We start from the raw sequence: 27,954 nt of genomic DNA on the forward strand, positions 1-27,954 counted from the left end.
TAAGACACCCACCCAAGAGGATGCCATAATAATGTGGGATTTGAAAAAGAAATTTTAAGTTGGTTAATTAATTATCAATTTTGTCTTTGCAATACAAGTAGTTAATCCAATAATTTGGCAAGGCTCCTACTTTATTTACCTCTCTGTTGTAGGGGGGAGTCTCCAGCCTTTAGATTTAACCTTTAACCTTAAACCCTAACCTTTAGGTAACCTAGGCACACTCATTATAAGAAACAGAATAATACAACTTATTGATAAATACAAGGGTTATAGAAGTATGATGATTTCATATATATATTTCATATATATGTTGACATATAAGATGAACACCGACAGACTAGAAAGACAAACACATAATGTATAGGCTGGCTGTTTACTGGTATTTAGAGTTCTACTTTATCTTAGCACAGATCAATAGTTTATGATACTAAGTCTTTATGGATGATGTCTGATGTTCTGTGAAGTTTTCTTTTTTGAGTTTAAGATTCTTCATATGTTGGAGGGCACTCTTTCTCTTTTCTGCATGATCCTTCTCAGTGTTGTGCTGCTGCTTCCTCAGCTTGTGTTCTGCTGGTCGTTTCTTTGCTATGCCATCTGCATCCTAGGCAAATGCATTACTCTGTCTGACACAAGGGTGTAGATGCTGAAGTTCCCTTCTGGAAGTGATGGCTGCTTTTCAGCCTTCAGACTGACTCATTCTTTGGCTTGGCAAACTGGATCTCAGCCCTTAGGTTCACAGAGAAAAAAAATTGTCAGATTCAGCTCTCCAAAAGACAGAGTGGTTCATAACTTTTGAAGCTTCAGTGGGCCATTTTGCATCTTTCCCCATCCCTAAGAGAATCCCAGAGAGGATGCCAAGTGAGAATCCTCAGAGAATTCAGTGAGTGGAAGAGAATATCCCAAGAGGGCTCTTCGGGATGATGCAGAGAGTTTTAAAGGAAGTTTAAACCTAAATGGGTTCTTCTGTCCATCATTCTTGTCATCCCTTGAATTACAACCTTGCTTGAGTCAATTTTGCACCTTCTGGCTTAGGAGGTGTGCAGAGGGGCCTCTAAAAAGATGTCAGACCACCTCTGATTTATGCCATTGTTATCAAATGAAGTCCAAGCAGATCTTGGTACAAGCTGGAGTCTATTCACTTAATTTGGAATGCAAGTTGGGGTTTTGTGTAGCAGGATGCCTGCATCCCTGTTAAATCTGCTTACTAATCAGGCCTAGTGTGCCACTTAAGCCTAGCAGAATGGGTAATGCCCAAGTTGTCGTACACATTGTCACGCACGTGTGAGTAGGAGGCAGCTAAAGGGCCTGAATAATTGTAATACCACTCCCGACCAGGTGGTGGCGGAGTGTGCTGACTGTCTCTCATAGTTACTTGCAGACTGTTCCATGGGAATCCCACCAGGTTCCGGCACCCTTGATGACATCACCTCCAGGTCTGGGGCCATAGATGATGTCACTTCCGGCCCCCGATAACATCACTTCTGGTCCTGGTCGTAAAGATGATGTCACTTCCTGAACAGGCCTTTAAAGCCGCCATCTTTCTTGTCTTTGATCAGTTCTGTTTTGGACTCAATCTTGTGAAAATCTCTGTTCAATCATTTCAATTTTAGTAGCCATGATACATTATACGGGAGGCTGCCCCAAACCAGAAAATGAAAATAAAAACTAGTAACTGATAGTAAAATGATCTTTGATTTGGAACAGCACATTTGTTGATCTTACAACTAATAAAATATATTTATTTTTTTATTTTCAAAACTAAACACTTTATTAGATTTTGATACAATAAACATATTTCAAAATCATGTTTGTAACTTTGTAACTTTGCCTTTCCTTGTCACAAAACATAATAAACATTTAGGTACTGAAGACACCAATTCATTGAGCATGTGCAACAGTATGGGTCTTCATGGTTTCATTTTCCATTTCAAAATGTACCAGACATTGTCAATTGGAACAGGTCAGGACTGCAGGCAGGCAATTCGAGCGCCCCCCCCACCCACTTCTTATGCAATCATGCCTTTATACTGTGTACTGAATGTGGTTTTGCATTTTCTTGCTGAAATATGTATGGGCGTCCATTTGAGAGATGTCGCCTTGAAGGCAGTATATTTTGCTCTAAAATCTGTACTCTTTGGCATTGATGGTATTTTCACAGAAGTGAATTAGTTACCCTTTCCCAGGGCACTGATACAACCCCATACCTCACAGACACGACTTTGGTAGCTGAATGGGCTATATCCCAAAAAGACATTACTTGTGTCATTCTTTTATATTTTATTCTCCGTTTGAATAATAAAATTAATTGAAACCATTACCCAGGGCCTCAGATCAGAATGCAAACAAATCATGTATTTCATTAAACTTTAGAAAAAACAAAGGAAACAAACATCTCACTAACAAACTCTCTAGAAAGTGCATTCTTTTGATACTTTTGTTACGATTTAATTATTTAATTTTTTGCACATTTTTTTTTGCATTTTTTACAGAGATTTACAACTAAAAATGGGAGTTTCTTGTGCCCTACATTTTTATTCCATTTCATTTACTGCTTACTTTTGTTTTTGTTAAAATATCTGTGTCATTTTCTATTTTATCTTCCTGTCATTAAGGCAGCTGCTGCATTGTTAGAGATGTTCCCTCAGAGGTCGAGACTTCTCTTATTCTGAAGTCCTTTTTGGTTATTGACATGTGTTTGATATTTTTACCTCTCTTTCCTCTCTTGTTTTGGTAACAGTGTGGCTGATTTTTCCAGCTTTGAGCTTCATATTAATTTTGACTAAGTCTTTTCTCCCCGTAATTCTTAAATATTTATTGCTGGTTCACTACCTTAACAATAGTCTTTCAACAACAAATTGAAACCTTACATCTGTTGAGCGTACTTCAGCTTTTAAAGAGCAACACAATAATTTAGGCTGATCATTTTAAAAACAGTGTTTTAAAATTTAAACCTTTTGAAAAAGAAAAGCCAGGTTATTGGTTCTTACTCTAGCTGGGAATTTAGTTTTCATCAAAGCATATGATACTACACATGCTATCTGTACATTTAACATTCATGTAATGTCTTTAGAGGCAGGAACAACCAGGAGGGGTTTTTCAAGCCTGATTTATTTTACATTACAAATTGCAGTAAGCAGATTAAAACCTGAAGCATATTCTAACACAGCATATGCATGTGGTTGTGATGTAATATAAATAACTAGCAAAATACCCGCGCTTCGCAGCGGAGAAGTAATGTGTTAAAGAGGTTATGAAAAAAAAAGGAAACATTTTAAAAATAACGTAACATGATTGTCAATGTAATTGTGTTGTCATTGTTATAACTGTTGCTGTCTTTTATATATATATATATATATATATATATATTATATATATAATACTGCGGTGGGTTGGCACCCTGCCCAGGATTGTTTCCTGCCTTGTGCCCTGTGTTGGCTGGGATTGGCTCCAGCAGACCCCCGTGACCCTGTGTTTGGATTCAGCGGGTTGGAAAATGGATGGATGGATATATATAATATACACACACACATAAACATTTATATACATATACATATATATACATATCTACATATACACATCTACATATATATACACACATACATAAACACACACATAAGACTTACTGACTGAAACGGGCTTTCATTGACAATCATGTTACGTTATTTTTAAAATGTTTCCTTTTTTTTTCATAACCTCTTTAACACACTACTTCTCGGCTGCGAAGCGCGGGTATTTTGCTAGTATATATATATATATATATATACATATACACACATACATGCAGTTTTAATAACACAGAAATCAATATAAACATTAACATCATTATCATATGAGAATATGAAGTAATATATAAGAAGCACATTTCATATAAATATAAATTATTAAACAGTAAAATCTTCTTCTGTAATTTGCTACCGTGGCAATTTGTGTGTCTGTCCAGGATTTTAAATGACCTGTAGCTCGCAAACCGTTTCACCTATACACTTGAAATGTGGTACACATATAGTACGTCACGTCTACTATCCGCTTTATGGGTGATGATTGTTTTACTCTTTTTATGTTTATTTTATTTTATTGTAGAATCAACTCCTATCTGCGCACAGCAGGGCAGCCGTGGGCGGATGCGTATGGTGTATTCACTCCATGTTATCGTGCATTGCGCTGTCAGTGGTATTTTGATAAAAGAATTTGAACAACATATAAGAAGCGTATAAATTATTAAACAGTAAAACATTAACATTTAAGAAGTAAAGTTACATTAAGTACTACTGCAGTGCCTTCGGGTATACCTCATTTTTTGTTTGCCCATTACATGCTTAAATGTATACATTTTTTGGTGCACCTACCCGAGAACACGCGACATATAACCGAGCGTGGGAGAAGCATGGATTTTAAACACGCGTTGAGTTGATCTGCTGGTCTCCCTCGTGGAATAACTGGTAATGTTTGACTAAAATCTACAGCGAGTAAAACAACATTACCTCCTATTTTTTTTTTTACGATCTCTGAGATCTTGCTTTTTTCGGTTCAAGGCTTCATAAGCTCTTTTATGTTCCATGGTGTACTTAATAAGTAGTAATTATCCCAAACCATCATCTTTGAATGTTGCAAGACTTTCGCCTTGTATGTAGATCGGGGTAATTACATTCATTGCATTCCTAGTCTGAATCACAATGTGATTGTATGGGTGGTTACCTGTCACTGTAGGGTTGCCACCCGTCCTTTAAAATACGGAATCGTGCCGCGTTTGAGAATGAAATTGCGCGTCCCGTTTTGAATCAATACTGGACGGGATTTATCCCGTATTTTTTGTATAATTTTTTTTTTAAAGCAGCGTCTGATGCAAATCATCCCACACGCATTTTATGAAGATGCCTCCTTTCCTACTTTTGATTGGGTAATACTTGATGTCATCGTTAGTTTGATTGGTGTTTTTAACTGTCCAGTGAGGAGGGCGTGTCTTTTAAGTACAGTCTGCAAAGTGTTGGCACTGAGATGTGGCGTCAGCGCCATAGTTGAAGCCCCTAATGTTGCGGTCAGCAAGTCGGCTAACATCCGCCATGTGCCGTCTTTCAGTTGCGAGAAGCAGATCATAGAATGGTTGAAACTGTTGCCCCTAACGTTGCGCCACGGCGTGTGGTTCGTTTATACCTCGTGTCTTCTCATTAAACTTTTATCTCGCGAATATGTTATTGCAATCCGCAGCGGGAGCGTTTCTATAAACTTAATTTAAACTTACGTTTTACACCGTGCTTTGTTTCCCTTATGAACATGCTTGTATGCTTAACTCGCTCCGTTCTCAATTGTTTAATTAATTTTTTGCTCTTCGCTGTTTGCGGCTGTTCCTCCATTTCCCCCTACTTCGTTCTTTTATCTCGCGAATATGTTATTGCAATCCTTAACGGGAGCGTTTCAATAAACTGATTGAAAATAGTTTTGCATTTACCTTTTTAGTAAAAGGCGAGCTTTTAAGCCTGAGAAATCACCCCGTAAATGCACACGTTTAATTGGACATGTGTTAATATGTATGGTTACACAGTATTAAAAGACAGTGAACAACGTCAGTTACCTTTCTTCCCGCGTTTGATAAAAGGTGAGCTTTTAAGCCTGAGAAATCACCCCGTAAATGCACACGTTTAATTGCACATGTGTTAATATGTATGCTTACACAGTATTAAAAGACAGTCAAAAATTAACGTCATTTACCTTCGTTCCCGCGTGTGACTCGTGCTGTAAATCTCTTCCTTGTTTTTAGTTCACGTGATTACGTAGGAGGCGTGATGACGCGATACGTGACTCCGCCTCCTCCATTACAGTGTATGGACAAAAAATATGTTCCAGTTATGACCATTACGCTTTGAATTTCGAAATGAAACCTGCCTAACTTTTGTAAGTAAGCTGTAAGGAATGAGCCTGCCAAATTTCAGCCTTCCACCTACACGGGAAGTTGGAGAATTAGTGATGAGTCAGTCAGTCAGTCAGTGAGTGAGTGAGTCAGTCAGTCAGTCAGTGAGGGCTTTGCCTTTTATTATTATAGATTAAACTGGCATCAAAACTAAAAGCTACACTGATGCATTCATATATTCGAGAACTGTACAAAATGTCTGACACAAATTCACAGCACAAATGGCAGGTCTCACAAGCAGTAACTGCCACTCCAATTAATAATCACTCGTGTCAGAACATTCACATTTAAAGAGTCTCGGAATGCGTATCTCTCCAGGAGAAATGAAAGCCTAAATGGTTGGTTATTTAGAAGTTAAAGACAGGCAACAGGAAGCACATACAAATGTAGTTGAGATGTACAAAAGTCTGAGCATGATCAAGCATGGAAATATATATCAAAGGAAAACAAACGCAGTCATTAACCTCCTTAGCAATACATTTTATCTCAAAAAACACGTAAAAAGCATTGCATTTTTTGCCTGTAAAATGTGCAAAAACTATTAGTACAAAGTCAGAAGTGTAAAAAATATAATAATGATACAAATAATAAAAATAATAATAATATGAAATGATTGAAAATGAAATGATGCTAATACACTTGTAGACAATAGGGGCCGTTCAAGCTCTCCAAACCGAAAATGAAGAGGCACATACACAGGTTAAAAGTCAAAGAGTCTTTTATTTTGGGGAAAACTCTTCTTTTATAAGGGTTTCCCACTATCTCAGCCACAAGTACAGCAAACACCATACAGCACATGCTTTGTCTTTTCCACTCTCTGTCTCTCACTGCCTAATCCTCTCCTCTTGCAAGCTTCGTCCTCATCCTCCTCCCAACTCAGGCTCCATGATGTGAGGCAGACAGCTCTTTTTATTTTAACCACCCCATAAGTGCCCCCTATCTTCCGCACACATGATGTGTCAGTACTTCCATGTGAGGCAGAAAGGGACTCCCCAATCCCTCAGCTCCCACGGGACCCAACAGGGCTGTCCTCCAGGACTACAATACCCAGCATGCCCTGCAGGCATCCATGTGGAAATCTGATTCTGGGCTTGCTGCCATCTAGCATCCTGGGGTAGATAAAGCCCTGTTTAAGCCATCTCCCCCTGTCCTGGGTAAGGATGGTGGATGTCTTTCACATTGTATATACTGTCAAAGTATGTATTTTGTGTGGTATGTCTTTGAATGGGAAGTTTGCTTTGGTGTACGTTCTTTTACCCAACAGTGTTCTGCATAACAGTTCATCTCAACAACAATTCTTTTGATCACATCATCAGTAAGTTGATCTTGGCTGTCAATGTTCACTTTTTTTCCTGGCTGCCCCACAAAATCAAAATGAAGAGGGTGCTTTATTTTTAACAGGGTCAACAGAAATCCAAATGCAATTGAGTGTCATGTTCAGATTCATCAGAATCACTTTCGGTTTTGTTGTCTATTTCAATTTCACTGCCTGAAAACAGACTCACTTTGTCATTTCTGCTAATGAGAGTCTCCTCAACATCACTGCTGGTATCATCGTCAAGAGCAGGTGACACTTGGACTACTGAAAAACGTTACTTACGAGACAACATTATGAGGCTAGGAGAGTCTACACCGTTGCCCGGGTAACACTTGGGCCTGATGCTTATGTAAGATACATCCAAACCGTTGCCTGAGTAATGCTCGACACTAATTTATTAGCATTTTTACAGCTAGAGTAATCGTGGGGGCTAATGCTTATGCGAGACACGTCTATACAGTTGCCTGAATAACACTCGGGACTAACACTTTTAGCACTGCTTTCACAGCCCAAGTGACCCTCGGGTCTTATGCTAGGGAGGGTCAAAAACAAATAACAAGGACACTTAACTTAAATGGTTTTTATCAAACTTACCTGGGAAGATTTCTTTTATTATTTACAATAACCTGTGGGGAAAAAAATCAGTATAAAAGATCTGTTGAAAATCACTTTATCTTTTTCTTTATCTCTGGGTCACTCTTATTTTTTAAAATTAAAGGAATACTCCACCCAAACATAATACTTTTTTGCATGTTACTTACCCCATTTAGTTTGAAGTGATGGCCAAGAAAACAATCATTTAATCTCAAGTTTTCATGCAGAATGAAGAGAAAAAATTGACATAATATGATTTTTTGAATTGAAGACCACCTCTCCCCTCCATTGTTGGTCAAGAGTATTGTCTTCAATTCAAAACGTCAGTCCAGTGAGGCTTTAGGTTTCATGTTTATGATTTGTACTGATAATTCTGGAAGTACAGTATATATTTAATGATACTTTAGTAAAAAAGCATGTGCTTTATACGTTTTGAGCAAATAACTCAATAACTGACATATGCAAGATTTTGTTTTCTTTTTTCCATAGATATTTTTCACATCATTTGGAGTTCCACAGCTTGGTCACTACTGACTTCTATTATATCATAAACTAATACAAACTACATGGGGGAAGAAACATATTAAAATATACATTTTTAAGTGGAGTATTCTTTTAATTGATACCTGCAAATTTACAACCAAATACATTAAAACTAGAAATATAAAAAATAAAATAACAATTATGTTTATCTAGATATTAATACTGTTCATAATAATAAAACTTAATTTTGTATTAGCTTGTGGTCTGTTATCTGACAGGTATGTATTCATGAAAATGAATTACTTAATCAAGTGGCTGATGAGAAAAAGGGAACTGAACAGAGTAAATAATTGTTGATTTGACACCTTCAATGGTGGATAGTGAGAGAGTTTCTCTGAACTGGATTATGAAAAGGAATCTAGTAAATCCTAGTCTTGAGGATGAGGAGTGCCCCATATTATCATAGGATAGGAAACAAAAGAACACCAACATTCCTGTTTCACCACATACACACACACAAAAATAAGAGGGTACATTATAGTGATCATGACTTTCTGAATGTAATTTGTGAGACTATGAATCTATTAGTTTAATCCAAGTATCATTCCATACTTGGTTTATCAGTTATTTTTAGGAGCAGCTTTAAGGACACTGACCTCCAGCTGCAACATTTCTTCTAGTGTATTCATGTGGCTTTTGATCTTGTCTTAACTCTTTATTGAACTACATGATTGTAACGAAAAAAAACCTTCTTTCATAAAACATTTACAGAGACAAAATGACAAAGGCCTCTGTTAAATTAAATGTTGAAATCCTCAAGATATTCATACCTTTAATGACAATAATGTATATTAATCAAAAACTATTCAATATGCCAATCCATCTTATAGTTATTTACTTATATAACAGGAAATGATGGGACTAGCCATAGCTTGGCATTTTATACGAAATATTAAAAAACACATTTAATGCCATATTTTAAACAAATATAATCAATCTATTTTCTGTTCCAGTTCCGTATCCACTTCAGTGTTGCCAGTCTGACTAATGAAAATATCTTTCTAAACAGTAGCATATACTGTAATGTGGTCTCAACTAATCAGGCAACCCTTATGTAACTGTGCAAAACCAATAAACATCATCAACAGAGCTAAATTTTGAATCTGGATTTATCAAACAAAACCTTTCCTTATTATTAATTTTTGTGCAAAGTCTTATTTACCATAAATACTGTACTTGCAGAATAGCCCAGGATAGCCTGACCATTGAATTTTTAACTAAAATACCATGAAAAGCACATCACTAGTAGATACAGTAAACCAATTGTGAAAATTTAAAGCAAAATCAGTTCTGGAAAACATAACATTAATTTTTAAAATAATGAGTAACTTAATGCAATACTTATTACTAAAGTAAAAATACCAATGCTACTTAAAAAAAGATATGTGTCATTGTGTTACTATGGGAGCTTATAAAGGAATTCTGCATTATTTTGCCTTTCAAAGACTTTGCGTGTTGCTGTTTAACATCACTGATGTGTGCACTCCAGCCAGTTGGTGACATTTAATGAGGAAGAAGTTAAGTTCTTGCATAGTGTGGAATCAATTAAAAAGAAATGAATAAAAATTATGGGTACACATTTAATCCTACATGTGCTGGGGGGATACATTTGTTTTGCCCAGCTTAGGTCACTAGGAGGTAGTGATTATTGCACTGAGTGTAAGGCAAGAAGCAAATGCATTTCGCCAGTTGATTGAATGGTACAGTTGCACAGCCAAGCAGAAAATACTGCATATATTGGCGCAATTTTAAGCTCATTCTCTGATAGATTTTAGGATTGGTCCAAATTTCAGCTTCATTGGCCATCGTTTCAAGTGCAGTATGAGAGAGGGTTGCCATTCCTGATTGCCTCTTATGATTGGGATGTCATACGATCAGAAGAATTTCTGTCATGTTGTCATTTTCAGCCTTCTGTCTTGTCTTCTGTCTGTCTATATGTCTGTCCGCTTTTCACACTAGAACTACTTAATGTATTTAGATCAGGTTTTGTTCTATAATTTGCTTGAACATTCCAGTTGAATAAGTATCATAGTTTGCTTGCAGGAGTGAGATATTCGCACTAAACAAAGACAGAGGCTGTGGGCCGAGGGAAGGGGAAAGCATGACATCAGGTGTGATGAACCAGGCAGGACCATCCTCACTCATGTGCCAGCCTCTGTTCAAATCGGTCTACCTCTGTCCACGTCTTGGAGCATACCTTGCCTCTGCTTAGCTAGCGATACCGTTTGTTTATTGATTTTTGAAGTTTGTCCTGTTTCACTACAATACGAGCGGAGCCGCGGGAAACAGCTAGTACAAATATATATAGGTGTGGTCACTAAATAAAGTCCGCCGGGGGGCTGGTGGGGGTTTTGAAATTAAACATAAGCATATGGTCTACAGTGTGAATTTACATACCAGAAAAAATGTAAATTCAGCTTTATATATAAATTAATATAGATTAGAAGTTTCAACAAGAAATACTGCAAACCGTCTCTCTTAAAATAGATATCATTTTTCTGCTTTCATTATGACAACAGAGTTCCTCTTATGTGAGTGGTTATAGCACTGCATGACATTTTTATGTTTCTGTGGATGATGTAAGGAGGATTTCTAAAGAAGTAAAGGTCCATAAATTAGCCAGCCATTAACGGAATTTCGGCATGTGCTTTAAAATCGTGTACAGACAAGCTAGTAGGCCTTTCCACAGTCATTATTCATACTGAACTGAGAGAATATGTGGTCACTGCCTGCTTCAAAAAGATATTGTTTGTAAACTTTGGCTACAGACCGATGCTTTGAGAGGCTGGTGCTAGGAGACATTAAACATAATATTCCACACAGTTTGGACTACCTACAGTTGGTATATCATCACAACTGATACACAGAGAAAACCTTATACATCATACTTTATACCATCCTTGCACACTCAAATAATACAGTATATGCATTTTTATTAGTTACTTATAGACTATTCAGTATTTAAACATGTTGCATCAACAAAGCTAATTACAAAGCCCCTAGACTTGGGACTTACCATTGTCTGCAATGGGATTTTAGACTTCCCTAATTGGTCGACCCCATCATGTGCTGCTTGCCTAGATCATCTCCCCCATAATGGTTCTCAAAGAGAAGTGCACTTTGCCACCTGCTGTACACTTTGTTTACTTCTGCAGGTAACACCACCCTCACATGCATAATCATATTTGCACTCAAACTCAGTGATGCCTTCATAAAAAATCTCTCTATTAATGTTAGCAAAACCAGGCTGAGTACACAGTCTTTTATATTGAAGGGGATGGTTTGGAAGGCCTGTCAGCCATTTCTTTTAGTCTCCGTTATTAGTGATTTAAAGTGGGCACAACACACTATGGCAATTGTAAAGAAGTATGCCAATCTTTACTTCATCCGTTGTCTCAGGAAAGTCTGGTTGTCTACATCTATGCTCACCAACTTCTTCATATGCTTAGTGGAGTCATGTCCTCTCTAGCTGGTATATATCCAGGTATGGCAAATGTTCAGGTCAAGTCTGCAAAGGGGGTGGTGAAGGCAGAACAAAATATGACTATAATACACTGTCTTAGAAAGACAAACAATACCACTAAATATCCAGCACAGTCAATTTTCTGGCAAATGATGCAGAACCTTTGGCACATAGCAACAGAATTCAAGGATAGTTTTTATCCAGAGGTCATACATCTGTTCAAGCTGTCAACTGCATGAGTGTAGCTTGTATATATTAACAAATGTTGTATTTAATATACTGTATGGTGTTGCATTCATCGTTTTTTGTTTATATTGAACTATTGATACTAGTCTATAGGAAATATGTAAAAAAAGAATTTCAATTTTCTATGTGCACTTGACAATAATTTTGAACTTGGACTAGTGTGTATGCAATTGTGATTAATAAAGTGACACAGAAAACAAACAAAAATACATTTTTTAATGTTTAAAAAAGAATTGACAAATCAAAAATGAAATAAAAATTTTATTATATATCATGACAACAGCACCTGAAGCCTACGTACGGAGCCCTGGGTGAAGGGAAGAACCAACGCCAGTCAATTACACAGCAAATGCAAAAATACACCTGGACTCACAACTGGGCTAGTTTACAATTGCCTGATAAAATTTAACTGAACTTTATAATCATCAACAACTATTAACATTTAAGTAGTAACAAGTGATAGAATCCATCAATGCAAGGTACAAAATAACTTAATATAAGAGATTACTTGTACTTTTATCCGAGAACCATTTAATGGTACTAGATAGATGACAGATAGAAGATAGATAGATGGATGGATAGATGGATAGATGACGCTAAGTATCATAGTTCACTTGCGATACTGATTTATTTGCACAAATCTAATAGAGACACAGCGGGCTGAGGGGAGGGAGGCGGGGCTGTCCTTACTCACGCGCCAGCCTCGGGGCGTATCTTACATCTGCTTAGTTAGCGAATGAGAGAACTACTTAACGGATTTAGATTGGGCTTTTTCCTACAATTTGCTTGAACATTCTGGTTGATTTTGGGACTTCTCTCATTGCGTTAAGAAACATAGTTTGCTTGCAGGAGTGATATATTTGTGCTAATCTGAGACAGAGACTGCGGGCCTCAGGGAGTGAGAGGCGTGATGTCAGGAGCGGGAAGTCGGCCTACCTCTGCATTTTGCAGTGTACCTTGCCTCTGTTTAGCTAGCAATACCTTTTTCTTTGTTGATTTTTAAAGTTTGTCCAGTTTCACTACTACGCAGGCAGAGCCATGGGGGACGGCTAGTCTTTTATATTTAAGCATATGCTTTCTTTGTCTGATGTCTTTTAGTTTTAATATGTATGACTAACTCCTTAAATGTAATATTCACATATAAAAAGAATTGTTTTAACCATTAAATACATAAGATTGTACAAAAAGAAACCTTCTATCCAAATTTAATTTGTGTAATTTTTAATCTGGCTAAGACTTTCTGGCACCTTGCACTGCAAACCTAATGCTGCTGTCTATGTACTGCTTAAAATATTTTAAGTTTCATTCATTCGTTCATTCCCTTCCTGAACAGACACCTTATTCCCCATAATTTCCTAATTAGGACACCAGACCAACTAATTATTTTTTTTCCAAGGTAAAGGCTTACATCTCTGGAACCCTTTTAAACTCCTATTTATAATCAGCTGATTTTCTAGTGCCTGCCTCAGATGAAAAGAAAAATGTTAGTTTTCTGAATAACTTCTTGTTTATCTTAAAACTGTAAAATTGTTATGAGAAACTACACGAAAGAATATGAATTTATAGCCTTTAAAATTAAAATATGCAATGAGAAAAAATATTGTTTAAGAAAATACTGTTGTGTATGGAAATTGTTATCAAAAACACAAAAAACTTCCACATACAAACTCTGAGTAAAAAACATCATATGACTGGACTTGAAAGTACTCATTTGGAAATCACAAGGTTTCAGATCTTCACATTCCTGTAGGTCATTTGTTTTATAGAAGTTATTCATTATTTGAAGCATTACACAAAGAGGATCAAACAATGAAGCAATAGCACAGTTGCTTTTTTCTGCAGTAATACACTATGAGTCTGTATTTTAATACTTCAGTCACCCTGTTGTATTCTGCAATAATCAAAGCAGCTTAGGTAATACTGTTATAACGAGACAAAAGCAATCTGTGTTTGCTGCTATACACATTCAATATTGCTAAGCACTGGGTCTAACGATAGTACCTTGTGACAAAAGTATGACTTTGTATTATACTTTGTTGCATTTACTGTGAACACATGTCCACTCAATAACTTGTCTTCAAAACATTATTTTAAAAAAATTGTACAAACTAGCATTTGACGTAGATTTTAGAATACTGACCAAACGCAGACAGAGTGGGCATTGCCCATTCTGACAGGCTTTAATTGCACACCAGGCCTGTTAAGAAAGCAGATTCAACAGGGATGCAGGCATCCAGCCGCCCCTTCCCCCCACTTGCATTCCAAACTAAACAATCAAATTCCAGGTTCCACCAGGATTTGCCTGGACTTCATCTGATAAGTAAGGTATAAATCAGAATTGACCTGACATCTCTTCAGAGATACCCCCTTACCAGAGCCCAAACCCAAACCCCCCCGGGTGCAGACCTCTTGAGCCAGAAGGTTTGAAATGGACTCAAGTAAGGACAAAGAACTGTAATTCAAGGGATGTCAACTAACATGAACAGAAGATTCATATATTAAAAGACATTGATTTTGTAACTAGAAGTGGCTTTAATCAAATCAGGGGAAGGTTCAACCTTCCTTTAAAACAGCATGAAACTCATATACCTCAAAATTTCACTAAATCATAATTAATACATTTTTTGTCCATAGCTTTCTGAATGATATCCTGAAGTAAATTTTGACTTAATTTATAGTTTTGACCAAAGTTTTGACCAAAGGTAACTCCAAAATCTAGACCACTATCTAGAAATAATTAATTTAGACACTCCACAAAGACATGCAATTTCTTTGATAACAATATTAGCAGATTCTTTAGAAGTAGATAGCTTTTGCAAAGTGTGCACACTGAAAATCCATCCACAACTAACAATATAACAGTGATTCCAAGGGACAGGTGGCAGAGGTTGAAGAAGACCCAGAGCAAGTCTGCAAAAACATTTGGACCTAATGTGTTACAGATCTTACATGCATTTACAAACTTCATAATGTCTTGATCCATTTGTTCCCACCAAATCTTGCAGTTCCCTAACTGGTAATAGTTAACAAAAGTCTTTCTAAGGGTAAGATATTTTTTGGATTACTCTTATATTCATTTGGATTAAACTATCTCAGATGGGTTTCTGCCTTATCTGACTTGTTTCTCATGCTTCCAATTTCCATGTAGCCCAATTAAATTTAGGATTCTGATGAGTGAACTAAAAATAACCCAAAATTAAATTGGGGGATGTACAGTACAAATGAAGATGGTGATCACTTCACCGGTTAAACACCCAATTTGCAGTGGTGCAGTAAATTTTAAGACATCACTTCCAAAGGGGTTGCCGTCTATAGAAAGACACAGGGTTTTAATTTTTAAGACGATTTTCTTAACACCAATATTCTCCAATAAAGCAATGATAATAAAGTTTCTAGCTGCACAACAGACTAATAATTCTGTAACTTGAAATGTGTCCATTGTTACAGGAATCATTAGATCATTTTCAAAGCAATGTTGGCTATGACTGCCAATATTAATCTGTACTTTAGGCATCCCATTCTAAAATCAGATGTCCCGAGTCCCCACAATAAAAACACAACCTTTCCCTTAAACATTTACTCCGCTTACTAGGAGGTATTTTTTTTCTTCATAGGAGTTTTTAAGATTGGTGACACATTTTAACCATAATTTCTATTTTTCTAGAGCAAAAGAAGAAAGTTAATCAAACATACAGAATACTACTGAGTTTAGTTTTTTTTTTTTTATTTGATTAAAAAAATAGAAAGACAATAACAAGTTGAAAAATAGCATTTTTTATATATAAAACTGAAAAAATAAACCCCCACATGGGCAACCACCCCACCACAGAGCTATATAAAGAGAAGAGAGTGAAATAGAATTAATAAAAAACACAGATCACTGACAAGTCTGTGAGGCCCACATGAACGGCAAACAAAAATACTGAAATTATATCAAATTAACTCAAGTGTTCGCAGTCAACAATGACTTAATCGTGGAGGCAGGGTTTTCCCATTTACTAACAGTATTTGCAGGTACTCCATTTATCCGAAGGGCTGACAGAGTTGAACTTTTTAATTAAATTTGCCTCTCCTTCTCAGCTTGTTTTGATTCTTTTTTTTAACATCTCAGGATCCATTGTAAGATATTCCAAGATTAGGTTCTGACAAAAAAGAAAAGAAAAAAGCAGAGGGAAAGTCATAGGAAGGACCAGAAGATAGAAAACGACAGAATTTAGGTGAAAATGTATCTTGCAACAGTCAAAGAACAGGGAGATCAAAACAAAACCAAAACTTCCAAGTCCAAAAGGCTAAACAAAAACAAACTTGAAAAACAATCCAAAAGTCTAAGGCATAAAGTATTTAAACACACACTTCTAGCAACATGAATACTTTACTTTGCATATCAAGAATCTCAGACACTGCGTGATGCCATCTTAAATACCCCCTGGATAATAACATCATGATTCCTTAGATTGGGGTCACATGATCTAAAATGACTGATCAACTTGATTTTGGTTGTGGTTCCAAATAAAGTCCCCTTGACTGTTTGATCAATTGATAAATAGAGCTTTATTTAGAGCCACAGCCAAAGTGGCAATGGATATAAAAATGACCACATCAAAATGACACCATGAAATTAAATAGAAATAATAGCATTTTTTAACATCTTGAAAGTGACATGATTATTGCAGAACAAATACAAAAAGGGATCATAAAATAAAGGAAAAAGTGCGATCAATAATCCTTTCTTAATAGTGCCCCCATCAATTGAATGTTTATTTAATGGGAAGCATTTTAATTGCTGAAAAATACATCGGTGATTCCCAACGTGGGGCAAACGCCCCACTGTGGGGCAATTTGATTTTTTAGTGGGGGCAATTCGAGAATTTAGGTACGTTAAACAATTTATAAAATGAAAAAACAGAAATTCACTGTTAGAAAAGATAGAAAACAATAAACAAATCATTTTTATTTTTTACAGAGACATTTACATATTCATATAAACATAGAAAGGATGGTGAAGAACACTTTAATTTATGATTTTACAACCGGCTTGGGTTTTTCTACTTAGAAATCGTTTTTGCCATTAAAATAATATGAATTGTAAAAATGATTATAAAATTTTGCAATATAACAAAAATATAAAATGATCAAAATATTACAGAAATAGCTATCATTAAAGTTATTTTATATTTATGAATATCATATCTCTTATTATATGTTTTCAAAACTGTATTCACTGTGTTTTCATATTACTTCATATTATTTTTTTTTTTTTAACAATTGTTCTTTGGAAGCTTGTTTAGACCAAATTAATGACATTATGGGCTTCCTCCACGTGAGTAGGAGTTCACTTTTTCAATAGGTAATAATAAGAGTAACATATATGTTACAGTGGGGGGCATCATGATTTTAGAGAAGCCTAGGTGGGGCATGGTCAAAAAAAGGTTGGGAACCACTGAAATACACTATAAGTAATCCTTATTGGAACAGTTAAACAGGATTGACTACCAAAGCCCATTGCACCAACCTCCACCAGTGATAGACAATTTACTTTTTCTCATGTAATTCTGGCCATATATCCACTAAACGGACAACACCTCCAGAAGACCACTGTTTGTTTCATATTCACCAATGCTGTGAGACCCTTAGTTAAAACTGAGAAAATGATGTGTAGTTTAACCCTTCCCTTAGTTTAAGCCTGTGTTCAGCTTTGTTTACAAAAAGATGATTTGCATCATAAAGGTCTAATGCCAATTCCAACATCTTACCATCAATAAAGTGAATATAAATGACATTTCTACCTCTTCAGAATAACAGGCTGTAGGTTGCTGATTAAAACTATGCCAAAACTGTTTCAGAAATCTCCTTTCATCTCATAGTCACTCATTATTTACCATGAAAAAAGGTTTGCTCTAAAGACAACAATTTTGAAGATTAGAAGGGAGAAGCCAAGTTAGCTATAACCAGAAAGAGCACAATTAAAAACAACAGGCAAAATGAGAACCAGAAAATCTAAAAAAAAAAAGTAAAAAAGCAAAACCTAATTTTGGCAGGAGTCAAAACCAAAAAAAAATGCAAGCACTGTTAGGTATTTTTTTTAGAATTATACCAATAATAGGAAGTCGCCAAGTTCTACAATCACAGTAGCTGGATGTCATATGTTATGACACATAATCATTGGCAACCTCTGGTACAAATAATACAACATGTATTCCTAGAAATTAAAAAAATAGACACACCAAAAATAGTTCAAAATTAGTAAAAAAAAGTAGGAATTTGCAATCCATAAGGCCAAGGTTTTAATTATATGCAAAAATATTGCCAATTGTCAATAAGTCACAAGCTATAAACCATTCTGGAAAAATAAATGAATCAAAGGAAATGCTACATAGAAAAACACCAAAATGTAATGTGTATCGTAATTAGGCACAGCTACTTGTACTTCTAGTATTGTATGCTCTTAGGCAAAAAAGCCAGTGGACAGTAAAGCAGTAGTTTTACCACTAGGGAGGCACAGTCACACTGTGGTTAATGCTGTTGAAGAGGGGTGCCCAACCTAGGGTGCCCACACCATCAAGAGGTACGAGATGGTATTTCAGGAGGTGTGACAAAGAAGAAGGCTGTGTCTTGAGTCACCAAAATTGAGTGAGGTGGGTTGTCTGACTATACTGTGGTGCAATCTGTGTCTTTCAGTGTGCCATCACTTTCAGTCATTTATTAGTTAGAGCTCCTGTTCTATGATATGAAAACAATCAAGCATTGTGCGTGTAATTGTCACGTGTGAATGACCTACAGAAATGTGCATTCTCACACATTCTTTGCTATGGGTGGAGCAGTAGAAAAAGTGAGTATCTATTTTAAGAGAATGGAATTTGGACCATGCAATGATCTGTAGAGAAGGGTGAGGTCTAGTATTGATGTCTGTGCAAGCTCTGATTGTGAAATGTCACTGATTTTGAGGTTTGATTGACATTTTTACCAGTGGGGATAAGGGGACTGAACTGGACACAACACCTGCTGGTTACACTCAGCCCATCTCTCCTGCTGGTGGTCATGGAAGCAGTGCAGCAATTTTAACTGTGCAGTACATCTGTTTTTGATTTTGACTCAAGAAATCATGCCTTCCACCTTTATGAGGCCTCCTTGTGATAATAAAAGGAAACTAGGAAACATGGTTTGTAACAACAGACAGATGTGCAATTAAATCATATGAGTATTTTTGTCTAAACACCGCTAACTTTTGTTACTAATTTACACAGCCAGCAGAGCATGAATCACAGCAAGAGGCAGTGTAGTGAAAAGAGCATACAAAAAGTTCATTATACTTTGTACAAGTAACAATAATTCCGAACTGAATTGATTACGCTGCATTGAAATTTTAACAAAATCCTTAGATTTTTTTTAAAGATCCAAGCCACTCTTTCTGTGAAAAAGTTAAATTGTGTGATAGAACAGATTGACGCTCCACAAAGCAACTATCAACTTTTTTTAATACGACATGAGTCATTCCTCCTGAAAAAGAATTGAGAACAACATGCTTGAGTAAGTAAAGAGACTCACTGAGAACATGCAAACACATGTGGACCCTGGCGCTGTGAGGCAGGAATGACTGCTCTGTGATATCACTGAGCCTACATTAAAAAATGCTGAACTTACTAAACCTCAACATGATTAAACTTAGATGGATGTATGCTGGTGCACACAGGCACCTCGACCTTCGTTCCACTGTGATTTCAAAGGGTGAGCTGAACTCCTCCCTACTCCGCAATATAATATACTAATGTCAGCATGCTGCGATTTCTAAAGAATCAACCAACTCTTTGATATTAAATATTAATATTAACTCACTCCAATCTTGATTGGGGGGGGGGGACTTAATTGTCATGAAGACAGCACAACACAGACTACCACCAGTAAATTGATTCCAATTCAAACACTGTCTGTTCAATTCTTATTGCATGCCACGTGCCTGCTCAATATTGTCTCTCACAGAAGTGCACAAGCCCATCAATCCAGTGGCGACGTGTATTTGCAAAATACTTAAATAAGCTTCCATACAGTAAAAGAATATATGTGATTACTTCCCAAGGTGAATTTATTCAATATCTGGGAGTGCAGCTGGATGATAAATTAGACTGGACTGCCAATACTGATGCGCTGTGCAAGAAAGGACAGAGCCGGCTATACTTCCTTAGAAGGCTGGCGTCCTTCAACATCTGCAATAAGATGCTACAGATGTTCTATCAGACAGTTGTGGCAAGTGCCCTCTTCTATGCGGTGGTGTGCTGGGGAGGCAGCATTAAGAGGAAAGACGCCTCATCACGCCTGGACAAACTGATGAGGAAGGCAGGCTCTATTGTTGGCATGGAGCTGGACAGCTTCACATCTGTGGCAGAGCGAAGGGCGCTCAGCAGGCTCCTATCAATTATGGAGAATCCACTGCATCCACTAAACAGTGTCATCTCCAGACAGAAGAGCAGCTTCGGCGACAGACTGATGTCACTGTCCTGCTCCACTGACAGATTGAAGAGATCATTCCTCCCCCAAACTATGCGACTCTTCAATTCCACCCGGGGTTGACTCGGCAACTAATCCTTGCGTGTGCGTGAGTTGCGAAATGTAAACAATGGCAAGATGGCATCGACATGTCACAAGGGAGTGAAGCGAGTGCAGAAAAGAAAACACTCGGCAGACAATGTTTTGCGCATTATCGCGGAGTCGGACTCTGATTTTTCAGAATCGGATTTTATTGAAAGTGATCAGGTGATCGAGCAAGAGAGTGAGAAGCCGGCATCAGCTGATCGGACACCAGCCGATGCCGCGCCAGCTGATCCGCTGCCAGATGAGCGCATTCGCACAGCCGATGCATCTACGGCAAGGTTTGCATGGGAGGAATACAGACATTGATCCGTGGGAGCCGATCTGGCTACCGGACTGCACAAGACGGCATGGCTTGCTGTTGGACACGACAGATCACCCGCTGCTGGACTACTTCAGGCTGCTCTCTCCTGATGCTGCTTTTCAGCTACTGTCAGACGAGACAAACAGGTAGGCAGAGAAATTTTTTGAATCGCGGGCTGCGCTTTCATCGCATTCTCATTTTTCAAAGTGGAAACCCACAACAAAAGACGAGATGAAGTGCGCTGCGGCATTACAAATAGAGATGGGACAGAACTGGTGATATAACTTCAGGGAGCATTGGTCCAAACATGCTTTGTCCCCTGGTGGCTTTGGACAGGTTATGCAGTGTGATGATAGGTACGTGATGCTGCAAAGTTTTATTCACTTCTGTAATAAACGGGGTGAGCCGGGCTATAACGCCATGCATAAAGTTCAACCCCTGCTTGACATTGTGGAACCAACACAGAAACAATTTTATCAGCCTGGCTGTGATTTGTCTGTGCATGAATCTATGATAAAATATAAGGGACGCCTTTTTTTCTGCAAATATATGCCAGACAAGCCCACAAAGTATGGCATAAAGGATTTTGTACTGGCAGAAGCAAACACTGGTTTCTGCCTGAAAGTAATTACATATACAGGAAAGTATTTCTTTCAAAGAGAGAACTGTCCCTTGACAAGTCAGGTTGTGCTGGAGCTGTTTCAGGGCTATGAACATTTGGGTCATGTTGTGTACATTTGGACAATTTTTATACATCACCAGAATTGTTCGTGGAGCTACAGAGCAGAGGAATTGGAGCTTGTGGCACAGTGAGGGTGAACAGGATACACATGGCTTGACAGTTGAAGCCAGACAGGCTGAAGAGGAAAAGAGGTGACAATACGGTTTTTATGCGGGCGGATAACTTGGTGGCAGTGGCATGGCACGATGGCAAACGGGTGACTTGTCTCTCTACAGTACACACTAATAATATATGTTAGAAAGTGCAGCAACAGACAATTGAAAAGTAGGCACCAAAGCCACACATATTGTAAGCAGTGCAATGTGGCAATGACTGAAATTGGCTGCTTTGAGCGAGATCAGACTTTGCAGGACTTTGCTGTGTAAAATGTATGTGATATGTATGTGAAATCATAGAGTATGCAGGCTCATACAACATGCAAGACAGTAACATTTGTCAAAAGTAAATATTTTTTGTTGATTTCAATTGCTTTGTGTTCTTTTTTTAAAAAAAGTTAGTTTTTGGAAAAAATATTCAGCCCTGGGAGAAAAGAAACAAAAAAAAATTAGCCCTAAAAGAGTTAAAGCTGGAAGTTTCAAACAGGAAGTGAGTGAGTGAGTGAGAGAGAGAGATGCTGTTTGCTTATCAGTGAATACTTGCTTTTGCATTAATCTAAGTAACAGAGCATTTCACTGGATAAGAGTCACGTATGCTTCCACAATAGTGATGAGCGAACCCTACTGAATTTGCTTCAAATCTTGATTTTGTCAAAAAGGTTCAGGAATTTTGGCAAACTCACCAAAATGTATTAAAGTCAGCAGAGAAGGGGAAATTGAACCAGTTTTGAGTGGTATCATAATAGTCTTTAAAGTGTCCTTGAAGCCTAGAGAAGTATCTGCCAACTATGCTGGACAGATTATTGTGGCCAAATAATATGACCTAAGCAGTGTGGTAGCAGTACTAACCGCTGTGCCACCAAGCCTCCCTGAGATTTTGTCACATATCAGGCTGGGTTGTCACTTTCTGAACCTGGTTCTGATTTAGAGAAAACGCAATTTCACACAAACCGAAATCAGAGAAATGCTGGATCAACTGTGGTAATGTACAGGTCTCATATCCATCCATCCATTATCCAACCCGCTATATCCTAACTACAGGGTCACGGGGGTCTGCTGGAGCCAATCCCGGCCAACACAGGGTGCAAGGCAGGACACAAATCCCGGGCAGGGCACCAACCCACCACAGAGGTCTCATAACTAACAGTAATAATAAGCTTTTATAAGTTATTGCTTGCGTGATACAATCAGCTTAACCTGATGCTTGCCTCATGTGCCAGGCTTCTCCACCCCTCTGCATTTTGCAGACTGTCACAGAATGCCTGTGGTGCTGCTCCCATAAGCAGCTGAACAGCTCAAGTATTGTTCAAGCTAGCAGGCCAGTAACAGCAATAATTAATGTAGTTTAACATTACTGAAAAACAAACAGGATCAGTTTAGGCATATGACACGTCATTGAGCAAGATTGCAATCTTCAAAAGCAGAAGCAACAATATGAGCTATACTTTATATCAGGGGTGGGCAAAGTCAGTCCTGGCGGGTCGCAGTGGCTGCAGGTTTTTGTTCCAACCCAGTTACCTAATTATTAATTTAATTAAACCAAATAGTGCATGATAAATACACACAGGTGCAAATAGAAACAAGCTAAATTGAGGACTGCTGGTTTCTTTTGTCATTTGAATCTTATAGCTAATAAGGAGCAATTAAAAACCAAAAATACAGCTGTTTAAGCATAAAAACAGGCAATAAAGGTTCAAAATCCTAACGAGTGACAAGATAAAAATGAAGCAGAAGTGTTACTTGAACAATAAGGGCTTCTTATTAAGCAATTGGGTTGGAACAAAAACCTGCGGCCCTCCAGGAACGACTTTGCCCACCCCTGCTTTAAATAATTCCCTGAAGGGTATGCACACAGGCGGTACGGTGGCACAGTGGTAGCGCTGCTGGCTCGCAGTAAAGAGACCTGAGTTCGCTTCCCGGGTCCTCCCTGCGTGGAGTTTGCATGTTCTCCCCGTGTCTGCGTGGGTTTTCTCCGGGCGCTCCGGTTTCCTCCCACAGTCCAAAGACATGCAGGTTAGGTTGATTGGTGTATCAAAATTGGCCCTAGTGTGTGCTTGGTGTGTGGGTGTGTTTGTGTGTCCTGCGGTGGGTTGGCGCCCTGCCTTGCGCCCTGTGTTGGCTGGGATTGGCTCCAGCAGACCCCCGTGACCCTGTGTTCGGATTCAGCGGGTTGGAAAATGGATGGATGGATGAATGGGTATGCACACTTTTTATTCTGAAACACATAGGAGAACACAGGCATTGTCTATTTAAACATAGTAAGTCTACAGTTAAAGATATACACTTGAAAGTAAAATGCAGTCACAGCATACAGAATCGTACCCTATTCAATTTGAACGAAAGTAGTCTGGAACGGGACTTTGAAGAAATTGTTTATATTTCATAGAATCCAACTGGACAACAACAGTTCACTATTATATATGTTTTAGTATTTAGTGTATGTATGTATGTGGTATACTTTTAAAAAAATATTTATGTTGAACGCCACTTTATAAAGCAATTTTGCGGTATAAATAAAGCACGATTCACAAATACGAAGTTAAGACACAAAGCACAAAGTTTATCTGTACCTCGATACGAACGTGTGACGTGTCATTATAAACATATGTGACAATATTGTTGAAGACACCCAACGTTAATAAACCTGATTTTCAAGTCACGGGTCTGCATAAACACGTCGCTCCGTGACATTCCTTACCGTGTAACACTGCACCTTTAGAACACTTTCCAGATTTAAAAACTGCATTAGATTCCTATTCAGACCTATGTAATGACATTAACTTAAATACAGAAGTTGTACTTGTCATATCCAGATAAACGCAAGCAGCTGTCGTGACAGACCACCTACACAAAACGTGTACCCAAATGGAAAAATAATGTCCATAACATGCAGCTGCTTTATAAAACTAAACAAGGAATGAATGCCTGACCCGGAGAGATCGCAACGTCTCACCCTGCAACGGCATCAACTCCACAGACGTCCTCCATTCCAACATAGAATTCGATCTTACGAGTATCAAGTTCCAAGTCTCCGCCCCTGAGTAAAGTCCATTTCAAGTAAGGGTGCGTGTTATCACAGACCGCAGTACAGCCGCAAAATAGCGAGTGCAATATGAAGGAAACCGGATAATCTTAAAAAAACAATTACATTATGATGAAGTCTGTTGACTTAATATGCATCATGGATTAATGTAAGATGCAGTGGAGAACTCTTCCCTCTATATTTGTAGGTTGAGTCTTAGGATTTTGACAGTATTATTTATGAAACACTAAAAAGCAGAGCGCAGAACCAAAGAACGATGCTAACAGCTTAAGAAAAGCAATGCAATCATTGCATGGATATGGAGGAGAGCGATATAGCGCTCACGCTACATGCTCCAAGTTTACCATGAAAAGAGAAGAACGCAAGAACAAAAGAGGGAAAATAAAAACACATCTTTAAAGGAGATTAAACAACACAATAGAACAATGATGGAGTATGGGGGAAATGTGTATACAGTACATGAAAAAGTGATTACATCTTGCCCGTGGAAGGGGGCCTGAGTTGCCTCGAAAGCTTGCATACTGTAATCTTTTTAGTTAGCCAATAAAATGTGTCATTTTGCTTGACTTTTCACTACATGAAAATCAGAGAAAACAACGTGTACAATACAAGAATTCTTAGATGTCATAATAATCCCTGCATGGGAATTTGATTTTATTAAATTAAACAAAGGATTTAAACAAAACAATAACTGACACATCTAATTTTCTTCTATACTCCAAAAATGTAAAATAAAAAGAACAACATCGTCAGCAAATTAAGTAAGTTTCTCAAAACAAAGACTTACACGAGGGAAACACAAAAGGGTCCCAAACCGTACGATTTCAAGAATGAACAAAACAGCAAGTGATGAAGATGCCTGATACCTATTTATGAGAAACGCTTTGGGATGTGTTTCGATATATGCGTGTCACATGATATGCAGATACACCCAACAGAGTGAAGCTGTAGACTGCAATACCTCTGACGTTAGACACGCCCTTGACAGCGCACTCCATGTATTGACGCGCGTTGCACAGTATGCTGCACTTGTACAAATTACAACAGTTTCAATTTGGACAAACACAAATGACTTCCAGTCTCACACTTAAGCTATCCAAACATTCTAAGCACTTTGCAGATATAAAGTAGTTTTTTACCTTTTCTCCGGAACCGTTACATTATAATAAAAGTAGCAAATCTTATTACCATTTAGTGTTTCAAACAGAATGTACCTCATGAAACTTATACCTAGAGATTTTCAATCTATAAATGTATTTCATATTTCCACTAGCAAATTATAAACATGTGAAACAATATTAAGCTTAATTAATTTTTAAAAGGTTTGCAAAAAACAGTGCTACATATAAAATTGGTTTTAAAATTGTAAGGGAAACATTTTAGAAAACAGTGAGTCATTTATTTATTGATTTGATCCATCAACGTTTTCATTACTAAAAGCTGTATGTGTGAAATACTGGATGTCATTTTCATATCAATTGAACGGTTTGTGACAGCCAAGAAATTTTACATTTTTGAATAACTTTTGAGTTTGAGACAATTGTGATTGTTCTTAAACCTTTTTCGTGCAACATTTAAGTAGATCGCAATGACCCAACTTAGATCAACATAAAAACAAACTGTCTTTGAGTCATCGTCTTTTTTATTTTTGATAAATATCAAATACTATTACCAATACTAATAATGATAATAAATAGTGGGTCGGTTGCAGTGTGCATTCAGCAAGGAAACATCCCGAGGTGAGCTCATCATTAAACATACAGTATTTATTGTCTTGTGCATACAGTAGAATTATATTGTTACTTACATGTCTCTCCAGAACAGTGATAATATAATAAAACACAAAAAATATACATAGAATACAATATACAGTACAGTATAGATATATATTCAGTTATATTTGAAATATTTATACATAGTCTTTTTCTTACAATGTTTGTTATTGTGATTGGCTTTTCAGTAACTCCACAACTAAAACACTTTCTCTGAAGCCATACTGAAGGCCACTGATTCTTTACTATTTGCCAGAAGGCAGGAGCAAGAAAAACAGCTGTGGAGAATGGCTGAAGCAGAACGTCTTCTAGATATCCTGGACAGAAGGTAGCTGGTGCCAGTAATATTTTATGGCTTTCACCATCCTCTGCAGTGACCCAAGCATGTGTGCCCTACCAGGATGTGATGTAGCCAGTGAAGATGAACTCCAGACAGCGCCTATGAGACATCTCAGGAAGGCATTGATGAACTTGGCAATAAACAAAACATGCTGTTCCCTCCTCAATTAATCAATGATTGTTACTGTACGAAATCTAAACAAGCTCACCACTTCCACAGCACCCCACAAAAACAAACCACAGCTTAATCCGTTCTCTGAAGTCTATGATCTGCTGTTTAATTTTTGGACATTAAAGGTCAGATTGTCCTGGGACCACTGAGTCAAGCAGATAGACCTCTTGTCTGCAAGCAATTTAATCATTGTTGGTGATCAGGCCTATGACGGTGACGTCAGCAGCATTTTTAATGATGGAGCTGGTGTGGTGTCCGGACACACAGTCACATAGTGTGCCTGGATTGAGGGTGAGCATAGAAGATATGATGCTGGCATTCTGCAAAGCCGAGGTCTGCTCGTTATGAAGTCCAAAATCCAGTTTTGTTGGAACAACAGTGTTGAATGCTAAGCTATTGTCTATAGACATACCTCTGTAAGAGCAGCTTTTACATTACCCAGATGTGCCAAGATGATATGGAATACAAGACTTAACTGCTGTACCAGTATGCATCATGGAGATGGTGAAGTGAAGCAAAGTTATCTACTAAGTTAAAGAAGTCTGAGTGAGTGTAGTTAGTTCGAAAATGAGTTATCACATATAACACACAGACTGTTATGGACATGAAAAGGATGAATAAACACATAAGCACATTTTAAACATTACAAAAGATGTAAATCATGAAACACACATATATTCCCTCTCTCTCATATATATATATATATATATATATATATATATATATATATATATATATATATATATATATATATATATATACAGTGGTGTGAAAAACTATTTGCCCCCTTCCTGATTTCTTATTCTTTTGCATGTTTGTCACACAAAATGTTTCT

General features: G+C 37.5%; 1 protein-coding gene across 1 annotated transcript in view; it reads right to left on the bottom strand.

The window, feature by feature from the left end:
• The window catches only part of LOC114642846 (E3 ubiquitin-protein ligase TRIM39-like), a 118,696-nt gene extending 93,896 nt beyond the window's left edge, over positions 1 to 24,800 (bottom strand). The window contains exons 1-2 of the mRNA XM_051922407.1: positions 24,747 to 24,800; positions 7,818 to 7,849 (exon numbers count right to left, since the gene is read on the bottom strand). The gene's annotated coding sequence lies outside the window, so the exon portion shown is untranslated. The remainder of the gene's footprint in view (positions 1 to 7,817; positions 7,850 to 24,746) is intronic.
• Positions 24,801 to 27,954: the final 3,154 nt, after the last annotated feature.

This window comes from Erpetoichthys calabaricus, chromosome 2, assembly GCF_900747795.2.
Source record: "Erpetoichthys calabaricus chromosome 2, fErpCal1.3, whole genome shotgun sequence".
Lineage (NCBI taxonomy): Eukaryota > Metazoa > Chordata > Cladistia > Polypteriformes > Polypteridae > Erpetoichthys > Erpetoichthys calabaricus.